Consider the following 14,529-nt stretch of genomic DNA (forward strand, 5'->3'; position numbering starts at 1 on the left):
TAGTATTAATTTAAATTGAAATGCTTAATATCATGTCTATCTTTGTATAAGGGGTTAAAAAATAGTTTGGCATGAAAATGGATATTTACTTACAAGGGGACAGATAGGGCATTGGGACTTGCTCTACAACCGATACCGCAACCTGACGTCACAAACTGGGAGGAGGCAGTACTGTTCTTCACCAAGGTGGGTGCCCCCATAAAAGGACCGTAAAATGAAAATGACTCTTAATTAAAAAGCTTATCATTTATTGAACAGTATGTAATATTCTTATATTTACAGTACTTTCAGCAGTTTAAATTCTGATTTTGACCGGCGGGGAAGAGCAGACTAAGGGGGGTTTAAGTAGAGGTGTTGGCAGGTGTACTGAGTCCTGGATAATTAGAAACGACAGGTGGAACTAACGAGGAGGTGGAGTGTGAGCTGGGCTGCATGAGAGGTGAAAGTTCTAAAAAGTTTATGGGGAGACAGGGAGGTCATAAACTGCCTCAAGTACTCAGCACTACTATCATTTTAATGCTATTAATAGGTTGTAGAGGTCATCAAAGGTCAGTAAACATCTGTTCATGCTGAAAATGTGAATTTCATACAAATTATAAGTTGCTAACCTATGAATAACAATAATTTAATTTTAACCTGGAAAAAAATGATAGCGGCACAAACGTAAATTTTTGCTGCACAAACCAGCACAAACGTAGCACAAACGTTTGACACCAATTTTGTCTAATTTGAAGAAGGTGGGGGGGGGGGGCTGGTTGACCTTTGGACCTTTTCCTTTTCATTAATATCTTCAAAACGAAAGCAGCACAAACGAAAATTTTTGCTGCACAAACCAGCACAAACGGAGTCGAGTTGATTGACATCAATTTCGTCTGATTTGAAGAAGGTGGGGGGGCTGGTTGACCTCTGATGACCTCTAAAAACATTTGTTTATATCTTTAAAATGATAGCGGCACAAACGAAAATTTTTGCTGCACAAACCAGCACAAACGTAGCACAAACGTTTGACACCAATTTCGTCAGATTTGAAGAGGGTGGGGGGGCCAACAGCACTCAAGTTCCAGTATCCTGTGGAACGATGTCATCTCCCAGTGTACTCTGACATCCTCAAGGCCAGGTGCTTTCAGAATGACGATGTATTTGAGTTATCATTTTCTGTGTGAGAATTCATATTAACTATCAGTTCTGTGTAACCAAGTGCATGTGGAATGCCTCTTTCCTTACAGCATGTTAAATACATACTATTTAGGCCACTGCTTCCAAAGTAAATGCAGCCACTTCAATAAAGGTTTTACACATGTTAATAAGCAATAACATCATGGTTTTAAAACAGTATTTTTGTGACAGGGCCACCTTGTGGCACCTGCCACTAGGCGGCCAGGGGCAGCCAGTGACATGTGCCACTAGGTAGCCAGGGGTGGCTGGTGCCACTGGCTGCATGAATTAACTGCTTCATTCCATCACGTAAATGTTTGTTTGGCAATAGCATCACAGTTTCAAAAAAAACAAGCTGTCTAGCGACAATATAACTAAGTATTTTGCAGAGAACCGGCTCTGGCCGCTCCCTAAACGACGGCAGTGGATGTGGGAGTCGACGTGACAGCCTAGTGGCAGCTGCCACTGGCCACTTATTGTCAGATGAACAGCTTCGTTCCATCAAATAAATGTCACATTATGAAGGGTTTAATACAGTTCGTTAAGCAATAACATCACAGTTTCGAAAAAAATAATCTGTCTGTCGACAATATAACTGAGTCTATTGCCGAAAACCGGCTCTGGCCGCCCTCTAAACGGCGGCAGTGGACGTGGGAGCCGATGTGGCAGCCTAATGTGTGCTTCTGTGCTTGTTTGTCTCTCTTGTTGTGTCTCTGCTCCGTCTTCTGTAATCCCCAGTCGGTCGAGGCAGATGACCGTTCATACTGAGCCCGGTTCTGCTGGAGGTTTTTCCTTCCTGCTAATGGGTGGTTTTTCTTTTCACTGTCGCTTCATGCTTGCTCAGTATGAGGGATTGCTGCAAAGCCATAGACAATGCAGACAACTCTCCCTGTAGCTCTACGCTTCTCCAGGAGTGAATGGTGCTCGTCAGAACTTTGAAGCAATCAACTGGTTCCCTTATATAGGAAATTTTTGACCAGTCTGTATAATATGATTGATTTTGACTTTGTAAAGTGCCTCGAGATGACATGTTTCATGAATTGGCACTATATAAATAAAACTGAATTGAATTAAATTGAAAAATAGTGGCAGGAGCGCCACTCTGTCACTCTACAGGCACCTGCCACTAGAGCAGGGGTGGCCAACTCCGGTCCTCGAGAGCCGGTGTCCTGAAACTTTTAGAGGTTTCCCTGGCCCCACACGCCTGAATCAAATAGCACAATTAGCTCCTCAGTATGCAGTCAGGTTCTTCAGAGTCCTGCTAATTAACTGATTATTTGACTCAGGCGTGTCAAACCAGGGACACATCTAAAGGTTGCAGGACACCGGCTTTCGAGGACCGGTGTTGGCCACTCCTGCACTAGAGACTGTCACCTGCCATTAGGGTGACAGTCTCTAGTGGCATCTGCCAGTACTACGCCGTGGCAGCCCGACCTGTCACCGGAAGTGCCAGAACGACCTGCCAGTGCCACAAATTGACCTCGGCCTTGCTGCAAATAACATTAGTTTGACTGAAATGATAAACTGTCGCGGCAACATTGTCAAAAACTGCAGAGCGATCGAAGTGGCAAGTCAGTGCCACAGCCTCAAACTATTAATGACTGAGAGGATGGTACAAAGAAGTTTCCTCATATAACGAACGAGGACATTTTAACCTGTTTGTGTCGTCACTTGGTACGGACTGCTCTGCAGTGCGACTTTACCGAAGCGAACCTCCGCAGTGGAAAAGTTGGATCGGTGTTAATAAATATCAACATGGATGACCTGGTATTCATGGAGGCTGATGTCCGTTCAAGCCAAAGCAAGTCTGACGTTCACTCTGCTGGATCCTGACTGCATCAACCAGCACTACCGAGGCGGCCGGAGCGCTCTGATGCTGCAGCTCCAGGGGAAGTTCTTCAGTCAGACAGCGGCGACTTATGGAAGGTAGGCTATGAATGGTCTCATTCTAGACATACTAGCTGTTGCCTCGTTGTGATTACATTGCTGGTCAGTTAATTTTGTAATGTTTGGGATTTAACTAATGTTATAAGAGGATATCAAAACATTCTGCCCACTTCATGTTTAGGCTTGAAATTTAAAATGTAAATGTATAGTTTATGTTGTCACTATAAACTATCCATATATTTTATGTATGACACCAGGACTGTAATATAAAAAGTAACCGTTTCTTTAACTTTTTTAAAAGGTGCAGTTTGCCGTGGCCAAAGGTCTGACTGGATTGTCCTGTACAGATGAGCAGCGCCGTCCCCAAAAGGCTGAATAATGGATGTTTCCTGCACCACAAATAATTAAATGGCCTACAAATATACTACATATGTGAAATGTACATAAGATACAATTTAGTTCTTTACATGTGCTAAGTCAACATCCACTTGATAAAAATATGAATAAATGCAAATTTCTTCCTTTTTTTAACCTTAGAGTAGCCATCGATCTATCAGTACTATCTTTGGTGTGTCAGTCATATAATTGAACCAATAATATCAACGACTGAAGGCAACATGCTAGCCAATCACAGCTGGAGAGGGGCGGGTCGCTGGGTCATACGTTCATAGTCTTCAGAGATGCTGCGGCTCGGCTGTGGTCCCCGTTGGTGTCGGTAGAGTGGGATGGATATTCAGTCTGATTACCAAACAATTACAAGAAGAGACAAAGAAGCAAACGAGAGCGAGCTGGAAGCAGAGCTATTCATTTCTGTTTGAAATGTCAGCATTGAAGTCAACACAGGAGTAAACATTCACACTAGGAGGGTTAGCTAGGACAGCTAGCAGCACAAGGAGCAGAACCAAGCAGGAAAACTGCCAAACTGAAGAAACCTGGGTTACCTGCAGGCAGAATGGAACTCTGCTTTGTTCTGATCCTTGTTCTCCTAGCTGCTGTAATTACAGAACCTCTGCTAGTATGAATTTTTACTTCAGTATTCAGCCTGACACCAGCGTTCATGTTTATCAGTGTGTAAAACAAGCCCAAATCTCAAACTCTCATGTTGTAATAGCATACAACCATTAAACACAATCAGAACATGCCATTAGTACACTGCTGCACTGAAGCAAAGAAAAAAACTTTGCGCATACGGGCTCCGCACAAAATTTAAATCAGGCAACCAAATAACACACAAGATCACTTTAACAATTATGATATATCAACTGGAAAGTAAACAAAAAAAAACTTTTATCAATAGCTTCCCAACATGAGCTGTAAGTCTACCTCAATATAAAGTTCACTTATCTTACAGAACTCAAACATTTCTCTTTCACAGCCATGAAATATTTTTAAGTTGATCAGTAGAACTCAACGCCTCTTGGCGTTGACCAATACAATTTCATAGTGACACTTGATTAACCATTATTCTCTTCTTGTTTTATTATAACAATCAATATTCATTATAACTATTATTCATTGATGATGTCAGATTCGACTTAATTAAAAAATAAATTGACCAGTAAAATGAGTTCAAGGAGATGGCATTTTATCTCAAGTGCCTTGAGATGACATGTTTCATGATTTGGCGCTATATAAATAAAATTTAATTGAATTGAATTAAAATGGTTTTAGTTTTCTTCCAGACAACTATTTTGATATATTTTGTTAGTAAATCTTTTTAAAAGCCCAACAAATGTTATGAAAAGCTTCCCAAATCTTTGCAACCTGCCCATAAGTTATTTTTGTTCCAGCTCAATGTGTTCAAAAGAAACTGATAGAATTATTTTTACCATTTACTATTTTTACTATTTTCTATCTTACTATTTTACTATTATCTACTAAGTTCATTGCATTTATTACGTATATACTCTTTACTACTAAGAAGTTTTAAGGTTTTATTACAGTGTATTTTATATGCCCGATCTCTCTTTACTTTAGTTTATTGTTCATTAGGTTTATTATGTTAATCATATATTTGCTGGAATATATAGACCAGTGTTTGGGAAGCATAAAGCACTGGTCGCATCAATTTTAGTTTCCATTGCAGTGTTTACTGCTATTCTGGTGTTGTGTGGTTGTTGTTTTATTCCCTGTCTGCATTCTTTGTTGAATCGTCTCATCACTACAGCAATTTCACCCATGGAGGACAAAATGGCACAGATGTATCCCCTATTAGCCCACGATGACAATGATGAAAACAGCGATGAGGAGCCAGGTACCTTTTATCCAACTCACTTTCCTGACATATTTTAATTATGAAGTATACACACATGAATCCCTGCTGTAAATTGAACCCTGAATGTATAATGTATTTACCTTCATAAAATGACCTTCCAGCTGAAAATCTAACGAAGTGGCTGCCTGAAGTGACGTGAGAAAAAGAGTTTATACATAATAAACAGGGGGAAAATTATAGAATTATTTTTACTATTTACTATTTTTACTATTTTCTATCTTACTATTTTACTAATATCTACTAAGTTCATTGCATTTATTACGTATATACTCTTTACTACTAAGTGTCATGGTTGAGTTTTGGTTTGGCTTTGTTTTTCTGTTATTTTCATTTTTTCATCTCTTTTGGGTTAGGTTTGACTTTATTATTCATCAGTTATTTTCTGTCATTTTTCACTTCACCTCCTCAGCAGTCAGTCACACCTGTTATCATTTACCAGTCAATTAGCCAGATCCTTGTTCCACCTGTGTAGTGCTCTATTTAAACCTCCCTCTGCCTTCAGTTCAGCACTGGGCCGTCATCATTCCACACCTCTCCATGCCAGTCCCCGTTTTACCTTGGAAGCTTTGTTTTGCTCCTGTTGTTAAGGTTAGTCCTGTCAGTCACTCTAAAGACTGTTTGTTCCTGGAAAGGCTCTGCTCTGTGCCCTGGTGTCTCTCAAGTTCTGCTAACCTGACTAGCCGCCCTGGTGAAGCTCTGCTCAGTGCCCTGGTGTCTCTCAAGTTCTGCTAACCTGACTAGCCGCACTGGAGAAGCTCAGCTCTGTGCCCTGGTGTCTCTCAAGTTCTGCTAACCTGACTAGCCGCCCTGGTGAAGCTCAGCTCTGTGCCCTGGTGTCTCCAATGAACGGCTAACCTGAGTGCTATGAGGCCTGCTAGCCGAGCAGCACCTTGCAAGTGTGGACTCTCTGTCTCCGGGCCGTCAGCTCCTGCCATCACATTCATCCCTGACCTTCTGCAGTCCTGAACCTCCGGTCTTCATCATTCACCACCCAGCATACTTCCTTCAATAAAGACTCAAACTTTTAGTCCCGTGTGTGCGTCCTGAGTACATCAGTAAACAAAACCTTGACACTAAGAAGTTTTAAGGTTTTATTACAGTGTATTTTATATGCCCGATCTCTCTTTACTTTAGTTTATTGTTCATTAGGTTTATTATGTTAATCATATATTTGCTGGAATATATAGACCAGTGGTTACTATTTCATTTTACTATGTATGTGTATTGATTTACTCTGTCTCTCTTATCGTTGCAGAAAGCCTGCAGAAAGCATAATAAGTGTTTTTCTAAATATGTCTGAATCTGTGATGAACTGTATTCAGCCATCTGGAGTGCTTATGTATAAATGTACTGTGTGAACTGCTTAGTATTATCTCTGTGTTTCCAAGGTCACAGAGTGTTTTGCTTATCCCTACCCTTTAGCTTGACAAATGTAACCAGGGTTTCCCTAATAAAAGCAAGGAGGGAACAGAGTGTCTTCAGAGCGAGTTTGGAGATCTGTATTAAGCATCTCAGCTCCTCTCCTTGCAAGATTTATGAAAACTAACCTCATTGTTGTCTCTCCTTCTTGTGTTGTTAATGAATGTTTTAGGTGTTTGAACCTGACATTTAATTGGTCCTTCGAGCCGGATCCCAATACACCAGATGATTCCTGTGGGTGAGGTGAACCGGGTAAAAGTCAGTGGCCACTGCATTCAGATCCTTTTCCAAGGGCCTAGTCCATCTCGCCTCCGGGTTTCTGACTGTTGACGGGAAGTCCGAGGGAGGATTGACAGCAGTGGTGAGTGGAGTTTATTTAAAGGAATGAATGAGAAATTGAGGGGTATTGCGCATAGAAGGGATAACGGAGTCCGAGAAAGTCCGTGATAACAAACCCTATCATCCTTGGCACTGATAGGTACACTAAGGGGTAACAGAGCCCAAAAAGTCTGTGTAGAGAAAAAAACAAAATAGGATAACGGCGTCCAGATAATAGGCCGTGTAATTCGAGGATAGGGCGGCAGTGTCCTACAAAATTAAAGTCTGCATTGTGTGTTTGTGTGTATGACTGGAAAATTAAATACCACTAGGTATTTTCTTTTTATTTAAAAACAGTGGGATTGTAAGTAACAAGCCTTTGTGGAGGTCTAGCAAGAATTCTCCACTCGAAAGAGTTGAAGTGAGAATTACCACAACAGGTATTTCTATTGTTACCCCACAGTGTAAAACTCCCAGCTTATAGAACACCCTATGTGTTACAGTACTGGATCAAATTCATAAAAATGGGAAAGGGACAAAGTAAACCGTTGGGACAACTCCAAAGTAAAGACTGGAAATTCATTGAACAGCAGGACCCTGATAAAATAAAACATTTAGCTACATGGGTAAAAGAATACGGGTTTGAGGGGTGATTAAATTCACAAAAAATAGCCAAACTCCAAGAAGCTATAATTCATAAAACTAATGGTAATCCAAAACACTGCATGAAAAGTGTGATTTCCGTCACTATGCGGCACTGTAGATTGTCGTGGAAGTTCAGGTTAACGGCTGTTCACGGTAATTTGCAGTCAACACCGAAAACTGCCATGAATTGTCAGAAATTGACGTGGCAGTTGTCCCCCCATGACCCCCCTCCTCCTAATTCTAGGGGAGGCTTTAACATGTAAATGAAAATGCTGTGAGCTATACAAACGCAAATCAGTGTTGCAGGGGGAAGTTTCGCCTTTAGCAAGACAGAGCCACATTTCACAGACTTGATGCACAGAAGAAGTGATGTGATGGCATTGTCAGAAATCTTGAAGGTTGATTGCCATGACAAAAGCATCATGGCCAGAAGTTTCATCAACAAGTCTCCTGGTTTTTCACTTGTGGACTGATCACTTCGTAAAATGTGTTATTTAGTTAGAAGTTATAAATTTACTGAAGGCTGTGGCTGGAAATAATTGGGGTGCAGATAGACAATCATTATTAAACATATATAAGGCTCTCATGAGATCAATAATACATTATGGCAGTTTTATTTATGGAGCAGCAGCTAAAACAACATTACAAAGAATAGATTACAAAGTAGGGCTTAACGTATATGCACAGGAGCAGTGAAAACAACACCTATCAACACTCTTTTAATAGAGACTGGAGAAACTCCACTGGAATTCAGAAGAATGAAATTAGGTTTAGTATATTGGATGAAAATTAAAAGTAGTATGGATGAAAATGTAACTTCAACAATTTTACAAACTTGTTGGGAATAAAAGGACATGCCAAGAATGGTGTCTTAAAGGATAATTGGGAAATAAAGGAAATATAAAGGATATTTATAGATTAAGGAAAGCATTATTTATTATCTTCAGAATACAAAATTAACAAATAGAATTTAATAGATGTAAAACAGTGTTGCTACACACTCATTAACAGTAGGTGGCGGTATGCACCTTAAAGTTGCTTGCGATCCGCCATGATAGAAGAGAAGAAGAAGACGAAGAAGAAGAAGACTTTTGACTTTTAACGAAACTTTAATTACAAAAGGCCAAACAATTAAACAATTGAGTTAAAACCAAGTGTCATTTACATAAAATTCTTAAATAAGAAGCTTGTTAAATTGAAGTTCTTTTCTTTCAGACACTTCACATAAAATCTTTTTAAAACCCCACAACTGCATAAAATCCTCCATGTTCTGCGTGGCTCTGTGGAAGTGAAACTCCAGCCTAATTCTAGCTTTAACGTTGCACTTCCACAGAGCCACAGCATCAAGGTGAGGTCCTCCCTGCAGTCTGTCTCTACGGGACAAATAAATAGCCATCTTTGCCTCACTGATTAAGAAGTTTAAAAGTCTGGCCTTTGCCTTATTATTTTTATTTTGGCACACTCCTTCAATAAATAAAGAAGTAGTAAAAACAGTGCCAAAAAGACTAAAAACATTTGTTAAAAAGCTAAAAATGGTCTTTAGTCTGTTACAGTCCATAAAAACATGAAAAAACGTTCTCAGACAGACTCCAGAAAGGACACTCATTTAAAACAGCCCGATTAATAACGGATAAAAAAGAGTTTTTGGCAATGGCACCGTGTAAAATCCTCCATTGGAGATCACCAGTTCTCTTTTTAATTGGAGGCTTATATAAAGTCCTCCACTGGGGTGCTCTACCAGCAAGTCTATCAGTCCATACACAGACTGCGCGGTTCTCGAAATGTCTTCGATTTATCACTTTGGAGCAAACTCTATAAACAGTTTTCTGGTCCATAGTGGATAAAACCATCTTCTGTGGGTCCAGGCTGGAGAGCAGAGGTCCACTTCTCTCCGGGAACCCAGGATCCAGGATCAGGCCAGGAAAGGAGTCCATCGGGTCTGGCTGGCTCTGTCTCTCACAGTACGGAGGAGGCTCCTCTCCTTGGCCGACATCTTTCCCCTCAGGAGGTCCAGGAAGCGCCGCACCAGCCTGGCAGACCGTACCCCCATCACGGAACCCATGGCCTCGACGTTGGAGAGGGATGGTCCTGCAGTCTCCACCAGCTGTCTCACGGTTGTTATCTTTGACCGGCGCAGCGCCTCCGACAGCCCTGGTCCAGCGCCGTCACACACGTCCAGCCTGGACCCACAGATTAAAGGCTCCTGTAAAAGCCAGTGCAGAGAGTTAGTCGTTTGGGATGGCTTTAATTTAAACAGGGCACATGATTTAAAAACACCCTGATAAAACCTCGGCAATCCCCTTAACTTTAAAAGATTTAAATCAGTTAAAAACAGAGCCGCATCCAGCCCCAGGTTATTTACACCTCTAAAAATGCAGCTGGCCACGTCCCTCCACACTAAGTCAGAGGGCCCTGCCAGGTATTTCTGAACAAAACGTAATCTAAAAGCCGCTGTTCTCCCGGCTAGGTGGACAAGGCCCTGGCCCCCCTCTTCTCTGGGTAAAAACAACACAGACTGTGGCACCCAATGAAAACCGTTCCAAAAAAAGTTGACCATTTTTGCTTGTATGTTGGCCAACAAACCAGACGGTGGGTCTAAACAGGAAAGTTTGTGCCACAGCTGAGATGCTACAAGGTTATTTAAAACCAAAACCCTTCCCCTGTACGACATGTGGGAGTGTAGCCATCTCCACTTTTCTAGTTTACATTCTATTTTCTGTTCCAAGTTTTCCCAGTTCTTTTTCTCAGTGTTTTCATTGCCTAAAAACAGACCGAGATATTTAAAACCATCTTTTTTCCATAAAAGTCCCTGAGGGAGAACCGGGAGCCCATCACGCCATTCGCCCACTGCCAGGGCTTCACTTTTTCCCCACTTCACCCTCGCAGAAGATAAAACAGAGAACTTAGTTGTTATCTTGTTCAGTACGTCGACATCTTGCTGGTTGTTAGTAAAAACAACGACGTCATCAGCATAGGCAGATAAAACCACTCTACTATTAAAACCAGGTAAAACCAAACCATGAACAGTAGAACGTATCTTTTGAAGCAGGGGTTCCAGGGAGAGCGCGTAGAGCATCCCGGACATGGCGCAGCCTTGGAGAACACCTCTACGCACCCTAAAAGGAGCACACAGACCACCGTTAATCTTTAGCATACTCTCAATGCCACTGTACATCACCTGGATCTTTGCGATCAGACCGGCACTGAACCCAAACCTCTCCATAGTTTTCCACAGGAAGCCGTGTTCAACGCGATCAAACGCCTTTTCTTGATCTAATGCGATCAAGCCCGTTCTTAAACCCAATGAACCGGAGACCTCCAAAACATCCCGAATTAGGTAGACGTTATCTACCATGGACCTGCCGGGGACGCAGTAGGTCTGGTCCCGGTGGATGACCTGCTCCATAGCTTCTCTCAGCCGCGTTGCCAAGGCTTTGGAGAGGATCTTGTAGTCGGTGCAGAGGAGAGACACAGGGCGCCAGTTCTTAATGTCCTGCAGGTTCCCTTTCTTGGGCAGGAGGGTGATGACTGCCCTGCGGCACGAAAGCGGGAGTGAACCAGTGGCCAAACTCTCATTATAGACCTCCAGTAGGTCTTCCGCCAGGATGTCCCAGTAGGCTTTGAAAAACTCTACTGTAAGACCATCGATGCCTGGGGCCTTCTGGCCCTGCATATTCAGGAGGGCTGTATGGAGCTCCTGTACCCCCAGGGGGAGCTCCAGCTGTACATTGGTCTCCTCAGGGACCTGGGGCAGCCCACCACAGAACTCCCCAAACAGCTCCTCATTCTCCTTATACTCACTCTCAAACAGAGAGGAGTAAAACTCAACAGCCCTCCTCCTGATCTGGCCCGGTTCACTCACCTGCTGCCCTGTGTCAGATAGTAGGGAATGGATCACCTTCCTCTGCCCGCGTTTCCTCTCCAAGCTGAAGAAGAAGCTAGAGGGAGCATCCATCTCTGTGATGTTCTGAACCCGAGACCTGACCAACACGCCTTGGACTTTAGACTCCAGCAGGTTGGCTAAAACTAGCCTTTTGGATTTGAGAGCTTCAATATGCTCTCGATTTCCTGTGGACTCACTTAAATGTTCTAGTTCCACTATATTCATCTCAAGATCTCTGATAGATCTGGTGACGTCACGAGTGACATTAAGAGTATGCTGTTAACAAAGTTGTTTTATTTGAACTTTTCCATGGTCCCACCACTGCCTTAGACAAGTAAAATCACCCTTTCTTTGTCTAAAAACAGCCCAAAAATAACTTAAAGCTTCTCTAAAACTACGATCATGAGTTAAAGCCAGATTAAAATGCCAGTAGGCGCTTTTAAGTAAAATGTTTGTTATAAAAACATTCCCTAAAAGCAAAGAGTGGTCTGTAAAAGCTACTGGTAAAATCTGACATGCTTTAAACACATTAAAATGATATTTAAAACAATAAAAACGGTCAATACGTGCTAAAGAGAGGCGGTTTTCTTTACTGTGGGACCAAGTGTACTGTCTGGAGCCTGTGTGCATCCTCCTCCACACGTCCACCAGGCCGTGAGACGAGACAAGCTTCTGCATGGCTTGCTGGGAAGCTTGGTGAGGCTCTTTATGATTCCGGTCTAACAATTCGTTTTCAGTACAATTAAAATCCCCACCTAAAAAAACATAATCATCAGACCCGCAATCTCCCAACCTCTCCCCAATTTTCTCTAAAAAACGCTTCCTCTCTGCACCGACGTTAGGGGCATAAATATTGATAAAAACTACGTTAAAATGGTCAAACTGAGCTTTTACTAAAAGACACCTTTCCTGGACGATACTTTCTACATTAAAAGAGTTTGGGGTGAAAGCTGAGGAAAAGAGGAGGCCCACCCCAGAACTCTGGGAGGTGCCGTGGCTAAATAAAACACTAATTCTTTTCTGTTTTGCTATTTCATAAATCATGGTGCGTTTAACAGCCTCCCTAGCCCCGTTAACGTTTAAAGAAGCTATTTTAAAATTATCCATGTTGGGTAAAAGGCTAAAAACAACACCACAATAAAATACGCACAATAAAAATAATAAGAAGTTAGTGATCATCATTATATTCAAAATTGTTTTCTCACTTTTCCCATTATTTTCTTTAGTCTAAAAACCTCCTGATCAGAAAACCCAGACTCTTCTTTTCTTCTAATATAATATCTCACAGAAAAATAAAATATTTTTAAATTGGGAAAATATTTTTCTACTTTTATCCCTCTTAATCCTTTTGTTTCCTGGAGAAAATGATTAAAAGATTCAACAGGATAACGTGCCTCTGCACTGCTACCCTGTGACAGAGACACCTCACTGCTGTCAGACAGCTCACCCTCACTGTCACTGCTGTCAGACAGCTCACCCTCACTGTCGCTGCTGTCTGACACCTCCTTTCTCTCTGTGGCCAGCTTGCTGACCTGCTTACTGCTCTGAACAGCAGTCATTACATTTTTCCTTTTACTGCGCCTTTTTAAATTCATTGGAACCTCTTGCTCCATCAACTGCGCCCCCTCGCCTTTCTCCTCCACAGGAACCACCACAGACTCCCCCACAGGAGCCACCACATGCTCCTCCACACTCACCTCCCCTCCACCTGCCACCGCCTCACCTTTCCCTCCCTGCTCTCCACACACACCAGTCTCACCCTCCTGCTCTTCACACACACCATCCTGCTCCATCTCACTCTGATTCTCCACCTCCTCACCAGTCACACAAGTTTCCCCACCACCACACACCACCGTGCTGCCCTCACTCACCACACAATCACTCCTTTGCGGATCAGATGTTTCATCCACAGTTTTCTCCTCCACTAAACTCTCCTGCTGGTCTCCAGCGACCGGAGCCGACGCCACGGCTTCCTCCGCGGCTACGCTGGAGTTCCCCGCAGCGCCACACTCCTCCACCGCGGCAGGAGCTCCAGCCTCGCCGGACACACCCACCTGCTCCCCGGCTGCCGCAGGCTGCTGCTCCGCGGAGCTCAACGGAGCCGCCCCGGCTCTGTTTGGGCACGATTTTATCAAATGTCCCTCCTGTCCACAGCCGAAGCACTTCATGCCGGATGAGGTGGCGAACAAGACATAGTCAAATTCGTCCACTCTCACCCGGAAACGCAGGTTTAGCTCCTCGTCACAGTTGTTGAGGATCATGAAGAGTTGTCTCCGGTGGGAGACAACATGCTTCAGCAAAGGTGATTTACACCCCGACAGAATCTTTTTAACGGGGGAAACCACCTTTCCGTGACGAGAGAGCTCTTTAACGAGAAACTCGTCACTAATGAATGGAGGGACATTCGATAAAATCACCCTGGTAGCGGGCTGCGTGAGCGGCGACACCTGAAGGAACGAGCCGTTCACAGAAATGCCCGACTCGACCAACAGGTTCGCCTGCTCAACCCGCTCAACAAACAACACCGCGGCTCCGTTCATGCGAGCCGCGGACTTGATGGAACCATGTCCAATAACCTCACCCACCGCCAAACAAACGTCCTCCACGCTGCACGGAGACCCGGCACCCACCTTGATGCCGTTCCTCCGTGTCAGCGCGGAGAAGACGCCAGAACCACCACCCACCCCCATGGCGTTCAAGACGCCGACCTGCCGCCGGGCAAAACCCGACGGCCACCAAACCCCACAAAACCCACCAAAAAAACTCTAACAACCAAAGTGAAACAACTATATACACAATATTTACACTCACCCAGTGAAAAAGGACAGAAAAAAGTAAGAAAAACCACTCAAAACAGAGTTTTCTCACGCGCTCTCTCTTCCGCTCCTTCACTCACACTCCTCCCACATGAAGAAGAAGAAGAAGAAGAAGAAGAAGAAGACTTTTT

At 43.1% G+C, this 14,529-nt stretch overlaps 1 long non-coding RNA gene across 1 annotated transcript; it reads left to right on the plus strand.

Moving 5' to 3' along the window:
* The first annotated feature begins 4,885 nt into the window (after window positions 1-4,885).
* LOC118560146 lies at window positions 4,886-9,602 on the plus strand. The gene is made up of 3 exons (XR_004929122.1): window positions 4,886-5,296; window positions 6,909-7,097; window positions 9,565-9,602. It is a non-coding gene; the product is annotated as an uncharacterized LOC118560146 (long non-coding RNA).
* Window positions 9,603-14,529: the final 4,927 nt, after the last annotated feature.

Source organism: Fundulus heteroclitus, unplaced genomic scaffold, assembly GCF_011125445.2.
Source record: "Fundulus heteroclitus isolate FHET01 unplaced genomic scaffold, MU-UCD_Fhet_4.1 scaffold_39, whole genome shotgun sequence".
Taxonomy (NCBI): domain Eukaryota; kingdom Metazoa; phylum Chordata; class Actinopteri; order Cyprinodontiformes; family Fundulidae; genus Fundulus; species Fundulus heteroclitus.